This window comes from Macrotis lagotis, chromosome 1 (assembly GCF_037893015.1).
Source record: "Macrotis lagotis isolate mMagLag1 chromosome 1, bilby.v1.9.chrom.fasta, whole genome shotgun sequence".
NCBI lineage: Eukaryota > Metazoa > Chordata > Mammalia > Peramelemorphia > Peramelidae > Macrotis > Macrotis lagotis.
Genome location: NC_133658.1, coordinates 470522850 through 470539090, shown reverse-complemented (window position 1 = coordinate 470539090; position 16241 = coordinate 470522850). Strand labels below are relative to the sequence as shown.

At 33.9% G+C, this 16241-nt stretch overlaps 1 pseudogene; it reads right to left on the bottom strand.

Moving 5' to 3' along the window:
* LOC141504710 (protein strawberry notch homolog 1 pseudogene) overlaps positions 1-16017 on the bottom strand; it is a 41663-nt pseudogene extending 25646 nt beyond the window's left edge.
* Positions 16018-16241: the final 224 nt, after the last annotated feature.

Here is a 16241-nt window from a genome sequence, read left to right as displayed (position 1 = left end):
TGAACCTATTGTAATAGAGGGGAAGAAGAAAGGTGATGAGAACCAACTCAATCTCACTCTCATCTTAGTTGGCTCAAAGAGAGATTAACATACACACTCAGCTGAGTTTAAAAACTAATCTTATATTTCAAGTATCAAGAGGGAAAAGAGAGAACTAAGAGGGAAGGGGAGACTGATAGAAGGGAGGAAGGAAGAAGGGGAAAAGGAAAAGTGGTAAGAGAAGGGAGGGGTGGGATAGAAGGGGTAAGCACATTGAAGGAGTAGTATTTAGATGCAAAATACTGGCTAGTAGGGATTAGGGGAAAATATAAATGGAAGGGAGATAGCATGGAGGGCAATAAAGAGTTAATAATTATGATTTTAATGTGAACTGAAGAGAAGATGGTTGCATGAAGCTAACATGTTGCCATAGATCTTCCCTTCCAATGATAAATGAAGGCTCCTTAGAGAAATTAAAGATAAGGATTCCACCATAAAAAAGAGAATATTCAAAGTTTTAAATGGTAGACATCATAGAGCATGTTCAGTGAAGGTCTGTGTCTTTGGGAGGAAAAAGGGCAATAAAGCCCAGAGAAACAAGAGAGCAAGAAAGACAGTGGGTGGAGCCTTTTTGCCACAGTGAAGTCCAGGTCCTTACACTTTGACAATAGCATAGTCCCAGGCAGCAGGATAGGAAATCAACAAGGAGTCTCCCAACCCCAAATAAAGTATGAAACCTGGGAACACTGACGCAAAAGTGAGGACTGGGTTGGGAATACACCACTGAATAGTCAGAACCTGGATATAAAGGAGGAAATGAACCTCTGCAAAGACAAGGCCTAGACTGCATAAGCAAAATCTTGGCCAATCACAAATCCAGGATTAGATCCCAAACATAGCATAAATTCTTTAGGTCTATACTACCTATATCCCAGGATTACAGCTCAGGCTTTCAAGATGAGCAAAAAAGCTAAAAGAGTACCATAGAAAACTACTGTGTAGATAAAGATGATAACAATGCCCCCTAGGAAGAAGCAAACAGTGAACAATTACACAAAATGGCACTCTCAAAATATTCTATGAATTGGAATCTAATCATAAAGTTTAAAGAAGAACTTTAAAAAGAATATAAAAACCAAAGAAGAGAGTAAGATGAAAAATGGAAACAAGAAATGAGATTCATGCATAAAAATTATGAAAAATTGACCAAAGAAACCAAAGAAGCAGTTACTTTAAAATTAAAAGAACATAATGGATAAAGAATGTAACATTTCAATAAAATTAATTAATTTGAAAAGGAAGCACAAATATTAACTGAAGAAAATAAAATACTAAGAATTAGAATTTATCAAATAGAAACCAATGAATCTATGCTACTCCAAGTTGCCATCAAACATAATCATAATAAAAGGTTGAAAAAATTGGAAAATTTGATTCTGTCCTGGAAAATAGATCAATGATGGATAATTTGTGAATCACTGGACCATAAAAAATGCCTGGATCAAAAAAGAATGTTGAAAACATATTGCAGGAAATTATTAGATTAAACTTTTCAAGTCTGCTATAACAAGAAGATAAAATAGTTATTGAAAGAATACACAGAATTCCTCCAGAACAAAACCCAGATTAAAAAACTCCTTAAGCAATTATATCTAAATTTGAGAATTTTCAAATAATGGGGTAAATACTACAAGCAGAAAAAAGGATGCAATTTAAATAAAGGAAACCTTCAGATTTAAATAGGACTTGGCAACCTCAACATTGAAGAAACAGAGGACATGGAAAACTCTAATATCATCTGGTAAAGGGCCTGGGATTACAACCAAGAATATACTACCCTGAAAATTACAGCATATACTCTCAGAGGAAAAGTTGAATGTTCAACAAAATACAGGACATCCAAAATTTCTTAATTAAAAGACCAGAAGGGAACAGAGAATTCAATTGCCAAATATATGACTTGAGACATACATAAAAAGATAAATGAGAAAGGGAAGGAACAAATCAAACTATATAAGACAAAAAACAACTGATAAGCAAGACATCAAATTGAATGTAACCCTATAAGGGAAGATATGACTTTGTAATGCTTGAGAATTGTATTTCTCTTATGGACCTAAAGGGTAGAATATAATTGAAGAGATAGGCCCTAAAGGATATGGGTATGGTTGACATCACTATTATTGAGTCAAAAAGCCCTGATCACAAGCAGGGGTGGTTACTCTAAACTTGTGTGTTTCAATTTCCATTGATTTACATTAATTCTGCTTTGATCACAAAGTTTAACATTTTCTCTGATGAGGGTATAAATTGCTGGGCAATCCTGAGTCGGTGTCTCCCATATCTTAAAATAACCTGTAAACTCAAGAGAGACTTGAAGTGTGTTGCAGTACCTACAGCACTGTGAGGCTCTATAGTTAATTAAATCAGAAGTGACTGAAGTGACAGAGAATGAAAACCTACTTAGAAGGATTGGACTTAATCCATACTTTAGTTAACAAGAGTTTAAGTCGCCTGGGTTGGGAGCAGAAACGGCAGTAGATGTAGGAGAAAGTATGTTTGGGGGGTCAGGCAAGGTACAAAAGGTTCATGAAATGATTTGTCTTTTCATGACACTGGCTAACTAGGATTGTGTATCCATGGAGGGTCCTTGAAAAGTGGATAAGGTAAAAATATGAATGTAATTTGAGGAAATTCAAGAGTCTTAAAAAGTATATTTCTACTGCTACAGAAGAGGGGAGGGTGCTTAGTAACCTTGAGGAAATGGTGCATATCAATCAATCAATGATTGTTCTTTGACAACACCTTGAGCTTATGTAGAAATCAAGCAATCAACTAATTAAGCTTTGACTGATGGTACATAAATAATAGTGATTGATAAATAACATGTGGTGAAGTGACACAAAGATCCATAATTTTAGAAGGACAGAATCTAGGGTATGAACACTGAATAAATTCTATACAACATGTTCAAACTAGAGAAGAAATAATATTTATTCACATTTGAAATTAAAAATCTATCCTACTCTATAGGGAAGGGGGGGAAATTAAGAAGGACTTATAAAAGGGAAGGCAAAGTATAAGTAAAAATAAAGTGAAAGTTAAATTTCAAAAGAAAAGTTAAAGGGGAAAGGAGGTAAAATTTTGGTGAGGAGGAATGAGAGGAAAGGAAAGAGAAAGAATGGATGGGAAAAGATAGCATGGAGGGAAATAACAAACTGGTAATCTTAATTGAAAATGATACTAGGGTGAACTGTACCATAAAATGGAAGGGGAGAGCAGAATGGATTCAAAACTGAATCCTACAGTAAATTGTTTACAATAAACACATTTGACGAAGAGTGACAAAATCAGGAAAAGGGTAAAAGAATGGAGGAAAATATTATGCTTCAGCTGAAGTTAAAAAAATAAAACAGGGATAGTCATACTGGGCTCAAATAAAATGAATCAAAAGTAAATGTTATTAAAAGGTATAAGGAAGGAAATGACATCTTCTTTAAAGGCATTATAGTTAGTGAAACTATAACATCAATAAACAGGTTTGCACCTTGTGGTACATCATCCAAATTCCTAGTGGAAAAGATGAGACAATTACAAGGAAACATAGACAACAAAACTTTAATAATTGGGGACCTCAACCTCCCTCTCTCAGAACTAGATAAATCTAATAACAAAATAAACAAGAAGGGAGTTAAGAAGGTGAATGAAATCATAGAAAACTTAGACTTGATAGCTTCTGGAGAAAATTTTAGGGGGTATAGAAAAAGAATATACATTTTGCCTGTCAATATATGGTACCTATAACAAAATTGACCATGGATTAGGAACAAAAATTCTTTCAATGAAATGCAGAAAGCCAGAAATAAAATAGGTATACTTCTGAGATCATAATAAAAAAATAATTCATGTAATAAATAGTCAGGGAAAGATAAACCGAAATTATTGGGAAACAAAATAACTTAATTTTAAATGATGTGTGGATCAAAGAGCAATTCATAGAAATAATCAATAATTATACCCAAGAAAATGATAGCAATCAGACATCAAACCAAAATTTATGTAATGCAATCAAGGCAACTTGGAGGGGAAATTTTATGTCTCTAAATCCTTACATGAATAAAACAGAGAAAAAGTAGATCAATGAATTGAGTTGCAAATATAAAGCTAGAAAAAAAACAAGTATCCCCAATTAAATAGGAAATCAAAAATTCTGAAAATCAAGGGAGAGATTAATAATACTGAAAGCAAGAAAATTATCGATCTCATAAGTTAAACTAAAAATTGATTTTATGAAAAAAATAAAATAAAATATATAAACCTTTGGAAAATCTGCTTTTAAAAAACATAACCAATTTGACAGTACTAAAAATTAAAAGGGTGAACTAACCACCAATCAGGAGGAAAATAAAGAGATAACTTGCGGCTTATGTGCCAAACTGTTTGGCAAAAAATTTGATTACCTGTAGGAAATAAATGAATATTTACAAAAATCAAAACTGCTCAGATTAACAGAAGAGGAAATAAAATACTTTAATTCCATTTCAGAAAAAGAAATATTAGAGCGAAAGAATCTAGTATGCAAACACTGAATAAATTATATTCAACATATTCGAACCAGAGAGGAAATAAGATATATTCACTTTTGAGGTTAAAATTTATCATATTTTATATGGAATTCTACCAAACATTTAAGGAACAATTAATTCAAATTGTATATAAAAATACAGAAGAAGGAGTTCTGCTAAATTTCTTTTATGACACCAACATGGTGGTAATATCTGAAACAGTAAGAACCAAAATAGAAAAAGACAATTATAGACCAATTTTACTAATGAATATTGATGTACAAATCTTAAATAAAATTTTGACAATGATATTGCAGCATGTTATTACTAGGGTAATACACTAGGATCAGATAAGATATATGTCAGGGAGGCAGAGATGATACAATATTGGGAAACCACACAACATAATTTAGCATATCAAAAGCAAAACCAATAAAAATCATATGATTATCTCAACTGATGCTGAAAAAGCCTTTGATAAAATATATGTCATTCCTACTAAAAACACTAGAAAGTTAAGGATTAAATTTAGTATTCCTTAAAACAATAAATAGCATCTATCTAAAATCAACAATAAAAATGTAGATAATGGGAATAAACTTGGAGCATTTGCAAAAAGATGAGGGGTGAAACAAGGCTGACTATTATCACCATTATTCTTCAGTATAGTATTAGAAATATTAACTTTAGCAGTAACAGAAGAAAAAGAAATTGAAGGAATCAGAATTGGCAATGAGGAAGCAAACCTCTTTGCAGAAGATATAAGGTTATTCTTGGAGAACCAGCAAAAATCATTAAAAAAAAACCCCTTGAAACAATTAACAAATTCAGCAAAGTAGCAGGATATAAAATAAACCCACATAAATGACCAGCATTTCTATATATGAACAACAAAACACAAGGAAAAGAGGGGGGAAAAAAAAGAGAATTTCCATTTGAAGTAATTGTAAGAAATCTAAAATACTTGGGAATCATGCTTCCAATACAAACCCAGAAACTGTATGAACACAATTACAAAATACTTTTCACCCAAATAAAGTCAGACTAACATGGTTGAAAAAATGTTAATTGCTCATTGTTAAGTCATCTTAATATAAAGTAAATGACAATTATGCCTAAATTAAATTTCTTATTCAGTGCCATACAAATCAAACTACCAAATAATTATTTTCCTGAGCTAGAAACAAATAGGAAACAAATTCATCGAGTAATAAAATTTCAAAAATGTCAAGGGATCTGAAGGAAAAAAAAACATGTAAAGGAATATAGAATGTAAATGGGAAACAATCTCCCATAGAAGAGAAGTGGATGGCAGAGTGAATTTAAAACTAGAATCTCACAATATCCTCCTTAGAAAAAAATATATTTGAAGCAGAGAGACACATACAGAGTAAAGGTAAACTGCTAATGAAAAAATCAGAGAGGTGACAATCCTTATCTCAGACAAAGCAGCTACAAAAATAGAACTTAATAAAAGAGTAAAGAAATGAAACCATAGCCTCATAAAAGATACCATGGAAAATGAAGTAATTTCAATGGAAAGTAAGCATTCACCAGGCAGTAGCATTCAAATTCTTAGAAAATGAATGTAATGAGTATCAGGAATACATTGACTCTACTTGTTGGAGACTTCAATATCCCTCTCTCAGAATTAGATAAATATAATCATAATATAAACTAGAAGGAATTTAAGGAAGTAAATAGAATGTAAGAAAACTTAATTATGAAAGATGTCTAGAAAAAATTACATGGGGTTAGAAAGGATGTCCAATTTTCTCTGCAGTACATGTCAAGTACAGCAAAAATGACTTTGTTTTAGGGCATAAATCCCTTGTAATCATTGCAGAAAGGCAGGAAAATCGAATGCATCCTTTTCAGACTATGATGCCATAAACATCATTTGCAACAATGGGTCATGTTTCACAGAGCTTACAATAATTTGGAAGTAAATAATCTAATTTTACAGAATGAGTGGATCAAACAAAAAGTCATAGAAAGAATTAATAATCTCACTCATGACTGTGACAATAACAAGACAACAAACCAAAGTTTATGACATTTAACCAAAGCAGCTATTAGGGGTTAAATTGTTTACCTAAAAGCTTACATGAATAAAACAGAGAGAGAGAGAGAGAGAGAGAGAGAGAGAGAGAGAGAGAGAGAGAGAGAGAGAGAGAGATCAATGAATGGAGCATACAAATTAAAAAGTTAGATGAAGAACACACTAAAAATCTTCAATTTGAAACCAAATTAGAAATCTGAAAATTAAAGATGAAATAAATAAAATGAATAGCAAGAAAACTATTTAAGTAACAAATAAATTTTAAAGTTGATTTTATGAAAAATCAATAAAATCAATAATCTTTGGGTAATTTGATTAAAAGTCAGAAGGACAAAGACCAAATTACTTAAAGGTGAATTTGCCAGAAATTAAAGAAATAATTTTGCCCAACTCTATGCCAATATATCTTTTAATCTAAGTGAAATGGATTAAAATTTATAAAAAATATAAATTGCCCAGGTTAAAAGAAGAGGAAATTAAATAATCACATAAAACTATCTCAGAAAAAGAAATTCTAACAAGTCATCAATGAAATATCTAAGAAAAAATCCTCAGGGTCATATGAAATTCACAAGTGTATTTATCAAGCATTTAATAAATAATAGATTTCATTTCTCTATAAACTATTTGAAAAAATAGGTAAATATGGAACTCTGATTAATCCCTTCTATGACAGGAATATGGTGCTGTTACCTTAACCAGAAAGGATTAAAATTGATGGGGGGAAAATTAAATAAGATATTAGCAAAGATGATTGCAAGAAATTAACACTAGAATAATACATTATAACCAAGCAGAATTTAAAACTTGAATGCAGGTTCAGTATTATGAAAACAGAGCGAAATTGAACATTTAAATAACAAACTAAGAGAATCATATGATTATCTCAATTGATACTGAAAAAGCCTTTGACAAAAGAGAACATGATTGCTACTAAAAACATAGGGTTTTTATGGTTCTGCTCATCTCACTCAGCATCAGTTCAAACAAATCCCTCCAGGCTTTCCTGAATTCCCATCCTTCCTGGTTTCTAATAGAACAATACTGTTCCATCACATACATATACAACAGTCTGTTAAACCATTTCCCAATTGATGGGCATTCACTTAATTTCTAATTCTTTGCTACCACAAACAGGGCTGCTTTAAATATTCTTGTACAAGTGATGTTTTTAATCTTTTTCATAAGTTCTTCAGAGTATAGACCCAGTAGTGGTATTGTTGGATAAAAGTGTATGCACATTTTTGTTGCCCTTTGGGCATAATTCCAAATTACTCTCCAGAAAGTTTGGATGACTTCACAGCTCTATCAACAATGTATTAGTATACCAGATTTTCCACATCCCTTCCATCATTGATCACTCTCCTTTCTGGTTATATTGGTCAGTCTGAGAGGTGTGATGTGGTACCTCAGAGATGCTTTAATTTGCATTTCACTAATAAGTAGTGATTTAGAGGAATTTTTCATATGACTATGGTTTGCTTTGATTTCCTCAACTGTAGATTGCCTTTGCATACCTTTTGACCATTTGTGAATTGGGGAATGGCTTTTTTTTGAAAATTTTCTCAGTTCTCTGCATATTTCAGAAATGAGTCCTTTGTCAGATATAATAGTAGTAAAACTGTCAATTTACTATATTTCTTTTGATGTTGCATACAGTGGTTTTGTCTGTGCAAAAGCTTTTTAATTTAATGTAATCAAAATTATCTGCTTTAGTTTTTTGACATTTTAACATTTTATTTGTTTTCCAATTATATAAAATAGTAATATGTATCCATATTTTTGCAAGGGTCTAAATTCTACAATTTTCCCCCTCCTACCTTCCCTCTCCTCTACATAGAAGGCTGTCTGACAGTCTCTACATTGTTTCCAATGCCATACATTGATGTAAATTGAATGTTATAAGAGTAAACATAAGAATAAACATAAACCCCCCTCCCCCCCCCCAAGAAGATGGGAAACCTCAAGAAGAGAGAGAGAGAGAGAGAGAGAGAGAGAGAGAGAGAGAGAGAGAGAGAGAGAGAGAAATAAACTTCAGTCTGTGTTCAGATTTTAATGGCTCTGTCTCTGGGATGAGTTGATTTCTTTATCATAAGAACACCAGAGAAGTTGCTTCAATATTGTTCCCTCAGTTGCTATTACTAGCTGTAGCTCCATTCTATTTCTTCCCACTCTCATTTATTTTATTCTCTCTCTCCTTTCATCCTGGCCCTGTCCAGATGTGTGTTGCATCTGAGTACCCTCTCCCTCAATCTTCTCTCTCTCCTATCACCTATTTCCCCCTTCCCTCCCTCCCCTCATTCCCTCTCATCCCATCCCTATACTCCCATCCTTCTCCCAGGACAAGACAGATTTCCTCACCCTATTAAGTGTGTATGTCATTTTCACTCTGAGCCATTTCCAATGAGAATGAAGGCTCACTCATTCCCCCTTGCCTCCCCTCTCTACTCCATTGAAAAAGCTTTTTCTTAACTCTTAAATGAACTTTCTTAAATTCTTCCTCATCTCCTTTCCCTTCCTCTCAGTATTTTACTTTATCACACATTGAATCCAGCTTTTTAATTATGTTGTACCATTATATTCTACTACTTTCTGTGACCTGTCTATATATGTTCCTTCTAACAGTTCTTATAAATTTGAAAGTTCATATGAGTTATCAATATATTCTTCCCATGCAGGAATACAACCAGTTCAATATCATTAAGTTCCTCATAGTGAGTCCTTCTCCATCCCCTCTATGGATCATCAGATTTCTTGTACTTAGAGATCAAATTTTCTGTTCAGCTCTGCTTGTTTCAAGAGGAAAGCTTGAAAGTCCTCTGTTTCATTGAATGTCCATCTTTATCCCTTAAAGAGGATGCTCAGTTTTGCTTGATAGTTGATTCGTGGTTGTAAACCAATAGCTTTTAGAATTTTCTCTTTGATTTGGTAGTTTTGGAATTTGGCTATAATATTCTGGAAAAAGTTTCTTTTGGGATCTCGGTGAATTGTCTCGATTTCTATTTTACCCTCAGCTTCTAGGATCTCAGGGCAACTGTGCTGTATTATTTCTTCATAAATGAAGTCTAGGCTCTATTCCTGGTGGTCACTTTCAGATAATCCAATAATTTTCATACCATTTTTTTCTGGATCTGTTTTCAAGTTTGGTTGTTTTTCCAATGAGATATTTCACATTTTCTTCTAATTTTTGGCTTTTTTGGAAGAGTTTTATTTCTTCCTGATTTCTTGCAGTCATCATCTTCCTTTAGTTTCATTTTGTATTTGAAGGAGTTATTTTCTTCAGAGAGCTTTTTCATCTCCGTTTCTAGCTGGCCAATTGTTCTTTTTAAGGGATTCTTCTAGTCATTTGCCTTCTCTTTTGCTTTTTTTCCATTAGGCGTTAAACAGGGTTTGAACATATATTTTCTTCAGCATTTTTTTGTATATCTTTCACAAAGCTTTTGATTTGCTTTTCATGGTTTTTCTGCATTGCTCTCATTTCTCATCCCATTTTTTCTCCACCTCTCTTAATTGCTTTTCAAAGTCTTTTTTTGAGCTCATCTATTGTCTGAGCCCATTTTTTATTTGTCTTGGAAGTTTTAGATATGGAAGTTTCAATTTTGCCATCATCTGAGTATTTGTTTTGATCTTCCATGGGGCTAAAGTAATTCTCTATGGTCAGCTTCTTCTTTTTTTTCTGTTCTTTACTCATTTCCTCAGCCCAAGACTAATTTACAGCACTTCCAAGGCTTTGAGGTTGTTTTTTGGGGGGCTTCACCCCACTGGGGCCTTTATGGATACATGGTCTTATGCGTTATAGCCTGTGCTTTGATATGTAGATGATCACAGCACTGCCCTCTGTGGTGGCAATATAAGGAGAGATCCAGCTGGGTTATTCAGTATGAAAGCCCAAACTGCAATATGTGAGTGTAGGCAAACACTAAAGTCCTACCCAAGGGAAAACAGAGAAATCTCTGCAGACTTCCCATACCATCTCTGAGAGTGTATGCTACTTTCTCCTCTTCTCGCTGCAGATTCGGTGTCCGTGCTCCTCACTCCACACTCACCCAGATGCAGCAGAGTTCTCTCACTGCCCCTTCAGGCTCTTGTCAGTGATTTCTCAGCTGGGCTGGGCTGGACTGGGCTGTGCCTTGGCTTTTTTTCCAACCTCCCGTCCTGGTGAAACAGACCTTTGCTGAGGAATTTCTAAGTTATCTTGGACTGGGAAAATGTATAACTCAGTCTTTCTGGGGGCTCTGCCTCAATAAATTTTGGCTAGAGACATCCTTTGTTTGCTTTGAGTGGTTTGGGTGGGGTCGGAGTTCTGGGGAAATGTAGCCTTCTTGCCACCATCTTGGCTGTGCCACTTCTATGTAATTTGTTTTTAATGATGCTCTCCATCTCTTCCTTGGTCAAAAACTGCTTCACTTTCCATTGAACTGACAGGTAAACTACTCCTTGAACTTACAGTTTGCTTCACATATTGTTTTTATGTCTAAATCCTGTTTTATATCTAAGTACCTATCTTGGTAAAGGGTGTGAGGTATTGGTTTATTCTAAGTTTCTTCCATACTAATTTCCAATTTTCCCAACAATTTTTATAGAAGAGAGAGTTTGTATCACAATAGCTGGACTATTTGGGTTTATCAAACAGCAGATCAATATAATATTTTCCTGCTATTGCACCTAGTATATCCCACTGATATACTGCTCTATTTCTTAAGCAATACCAGAAAGTTTTGATGACTGATGTTTTATAATATAATTTTAGATATGGTAAGGTAAATCATCTCCTTTAGTATTTTTTTCATTGAAGCTTGGGAATTATTGACATTTTATTTCTCCATATGAATTTACATACAACTTTTTCTAACTCATTACATTATTTTTTTAGAAATTTGGCAGTGCACTAAACAGGTAACTTAGTTTTGGTAGAAATGTCATTTTTTATTATATTAACTCAACCTATCCATGAGCAGTTGATGTTTGCCCAGTTATATAAATATGATTTTATTTTTGTGAAAAGTGCTTTGTAATTGTTTTCAAAAAGATTTTGAGTCTGCCTTGGTAGATACTCACAGGTATTTTATATTGTCTGAAGTTACTTTGAATGGGATTTCTCTTTCTACTTCTTTCTGCTGTGTCTTGCTAGTCATATATAGAAATGTTGAGGATTTGTGAGGGCATATTTTATAACTTGTGACTTTGCTAAAGTTGCTAATTATTTCTAGTTGTTTTTTAGATGATTTTTTGGATTCTCTAGGTATACCCTTATGTCATCTGCAAAGAGTGAGAATTTTGTTTCTTCTTTACCAATTTTAATTCCTTCCATTTCTTTTGCTTTTCTTATTGCTGAAGCTAACATTTCTAATATGATATTGAAAAGTAGTAGTGATAATGGACATCTTTGTTATACCCCCGATCTTATTTGGAATGCCTCTAGTCAACACCCATTGCATATAATGGTTGTTGATGGTTTCAGATAGATATTGCTTATTATTTTAATAAACAATCTATTTATTCCTACACTCTCTAGTGTTTTTAGTAGAGTGCTGTAATTTGTCAAAAGCTTTTTCCGCATCTATAGATAAAATCATGTGATTTCTGATAGGTTTGTTATTGATATAAGTAATTATACTAACATTTTTCATAATACTGAACCTATACTGCATCCCTGGATTAAATACTCCTTGGTCATAGTATATTATCCTAGTGAGAACTTGTTGTAATCTATTTGCTAAGGTTGTATTTAAGATTTTGGCATCTATATTCATTAGGGAGATAGGTGTATAATTTTCTTTCTCTGTTTTATCTATTTCTGAATTAGGTAACACAATATTGGTATACATAGAAAGAGTTAGCTAGAGTTCTGTCTACACCTATTTTTTTCCAAAGTGTCTATATAGAGTTGGAACCAGTTGGTACTTAAATGTTTTATAGAATTCACTTCAGATTCCATCTGAGCCTGGAAATTTTTATTAGGAAGTTCAATAATGGCTTTTGGAATTTCTTTTTTCTGAGAAAGGGTTATTTAGGTAATTAAATTACTCTTCATTTAATCTGGGCAATTTATTTTTTATAAATATTCATCCATTTCACTTAGATTGTCAAATTTGTTGACACATAATTGGGCAAAATAATATTGAATTATTAATTTAATTTCTTCCTTATTTGGTGGTGAGTTCACTTTTTTCATTTATGATGCTAGAAATTTGATTTTCTTCTTTTTTCAATCAAATTGACAAGAGGCTTGCGATTTTTATTGTGTTTTTTATAAAAACCAACTGTCAGTTTTATATACAATTTCAAAAGTTTTCTTTCTTTCGATTTTATTAATTTCTCCTTTAATTTTTAGAATTTCTAATTTGGTATTTAACTGGGGGTGTTTAATTTGTTCTTTCTCTAACATTTTAGTTGCATACTTAGCTCATTGAATTCCTCTTTCTTTAATTTGTTCATGAAGCATTTAAAGATACAAATTATTCCCTGACAGCTGTTTTGAATGTATCCCATAGAATTTGGTTCCTTATTGTCATTATCTAGAATGAAATAATTAATTCTTTCTTTAATTTGTGGTTTGATCAACTCGTTCTTTATAATGAGATTATTTAGTTCACAATTAGTTTTGGGTCTATATCATCCTGGACAAATATTGCATATTTTATTGCATTATGTTCTGAGAAAGCTGTCTTCACTATTTCTTTCCGCAATTTATCATTAGTTTTTATGCCCTAGTACAAGGTCAGTTTTTGTGTAAGTGCCATGTATGACAGAAAATAGTATATTCCTTTTGGTCCCCAATCGATTTCCTCCATAAGCTGATGATATTTAAGTATTCTATCTATTTACTACCTTAACTTCCTTCTTGTTTATTTTATGAATAGATTTTTCTAAATCTGAGTGCTGTTCATGTCTTCCTATAGCTCTTTCAACTTCTCTAAGAATTTGGATGCTATGCCATTGGGTGCATACATACTTAGTATTTATTTTCTATGGTACCTTTCATGAGGTTATACTTTCCTTCCTTAACTCTCTAATGACATCTATTTTTGCAGCTGCTTTGCCTGAGATAAGGATTGCAACCCCTGCTTTTATCACTTCAGCTGAAGAAAAATAGATTTTCCTCCAACATTTTACTTTTAATCTATATCTATCTCTCTGCTTCAAAAGGGTTGCTTGTAAGCAGTATATTGTAGGATTTTGGTTTTTAATCCACTCTGATATTCACTTATATTTTGTGGGGGAGTTTATCCTATTCACATTCAAATTTATATTTACTAACTCTTTATTGTCCTCCATGCTATGTTCCCTCAGTTTGTGTTTCCCCTTTTTTCTTTTTATCCATATTCCCCAGTATTTTGTTTGTCCTATATCCAACCCTCCCCTTTATTTCTCCTTTTTTTCCTTTTCCCCTTCCTCCTTTCCTTCCTTCTGTTTGTTCTCCTTATTCTCCCCCTTCCTGTTCCCCATCCCCTTTGCCTTTTTAATGCTTGAAAGGTACGATAAGTTACTTAACTGAGTGTGTGTAAGTTAACTTTAAGCCAAGTCTGATGCTAAGAAGACTCAGGTTGTTCTAACCTCCTCCTTTCTTCCCCTCTATTGCAGCATGTCTTTTGTACCTCTTAATGTAATATGATTTACCCCATTCACTCTGCTCCATCCTCCCTTCACATTACTGTTCCCCCTTTTAAGGTGGTATTGTTTTTAAATCATTCTGTCTGTGTCAATGAAAAGTTTTGAGTGTCCATTACTTCTGAATAAGCATATTCTCTCCTATAGATTCACAATTCTCAAGAGTCATTAGAATCTTTCTCCCAGGTAGGGATATAGCCAATTTCATCTTCTTAGATAGCAGTCTCATGGACAAGTCATAAGTGTCCATCACTTCTGGCTAAGTATATTCACTGTAATAGAATTTTACAATTCGCCAGAGTTATGAGCACTTTTTTTCCCCAAGTGAGGATATAGTCAGTTTCATCTCATTGGATAGCAGTTTTTTTCTTTACCCTCCACTTTTTTAACCTTTTCATGTGTCTGTTGAGCCTTCTGTTTGATTCCCAAATTTTCTATTTATTTCTGGTCTATTTGTCAGGAAATGTTCAAAGTCTCCCAGTTCATTAAATGTCTATCTTTTCCATTGGAAGTGAAGGCTCTGCTTTGATGGATAGTGGATTCTTGGCTGCATTCCAAGCTCCTTTGCTCTTTGGAATATCTCCTTCCAGGCTCTTCAATCCCTTAATATTGATGCAACCAGGTCCTGTGTAATCCTTACTGTGACTCCTTGTTATTTCAGTTGTTTCTTTTTGGCTGCTTGCCAGATTTTCTCTTTTATCTGATAGTTCTGGAATTTGGTCACAACATTTCTTGGTGTTTTCATTTTAGGATCTCTTTCTGAATCTCTTTAGGATCTCTTTTAGGATCTCTTTTCTGTTGTGGCTTGCTTCCTTGGGGCCCACAGCGGTGACCTCTCTCCAAGAGGGGAGCTGAGAATAAGGAGTCAAGCCACTACTGCCTTATGCCTCCAGGTCAATTTTATTACCCCTTAGCTATTATATATAATATATATATATATATATAATATATATATATATATATATATATATATATATTATATATATACTGTAAGGTCTTCAGGTGTAGAACAAAGAATGATGAATGATGAGGGAATGGGGCTGCAAGTGGAGTGTACATGCAGTGTCTTGCATTACATGATAAGAGGGTAAGTTAGGGAGGAGATGATAAAGCACAGCTGTGTCTAGTGCCCTTGGTTGGTGGGGCAGAATGTCCGGCTCTCAAGGACTCCAGCTCCCAATGACTCCAGCACACCTTAACTTGCAGGGAGGCATGCCAGCTCCTAAGACTGTCCAGGTGGTGGTTTACTTAGAGATGATTTGTGTCATGGCAGTTAGAATAGCCTGTGTACCCACATATCTCCCTTGTTTTTCATTTCGTGCCAGGGGACCTGGATTTTCATAATAAATGTCCAGAAATAGTAATAAGCATAATAAAAAACATGAAACATACAGGGGCTTTTTTACACGGGGTCCAGGGATGGAGTGTCCAGTGTCAGGGACAAAAGGGCAGGGAGGAGTGTGTGGAATTTGATTCTTATAGCAGAGGAGTCAAAGGCAAAAAGCTCCCCTTGGAATGAGCGGGTTAGCAGGACCCAGGACAGATATGCAAAGGACCAACAGAATTGGAAACTTTAAGAGTCTTGGGATATGGTGTGGCTGCTTCTTCTTCCGGAGAGTGTGTGGGGAGACCCACAGTTCCATTACTGGCAGAGAGCAGGGAAAAGAGACGCATCATAAAAGAAGTGGGGAGGGGATAAGTGCACACTGAGGGGTGACCGATGCTTTGGGAGTGTTCAACAGGAATAACAGTAACAAGGAGTTGGTAAAGAGATAAATGTTTTCTAGGTTTAAAGTCCATCACTCTTTTTGCCAAGGTAAAGAGCTTGTCCTGGAGTGTTTTGGGGAGGTTGGCGGCATCATCTTTTCCCCCTCAGTCCTCTAAATATGACTCAGTTCTCTGTATATTTTAGAAATGAGTCCTTTGTCAGAAACAGTTGTAAAGATTTATTTGCCAGTTTACTATATTTCTTTTGATCTTGGTTACAGTGACTTTTCTGTGCAAAAGCTTTTTAATTAATGTAA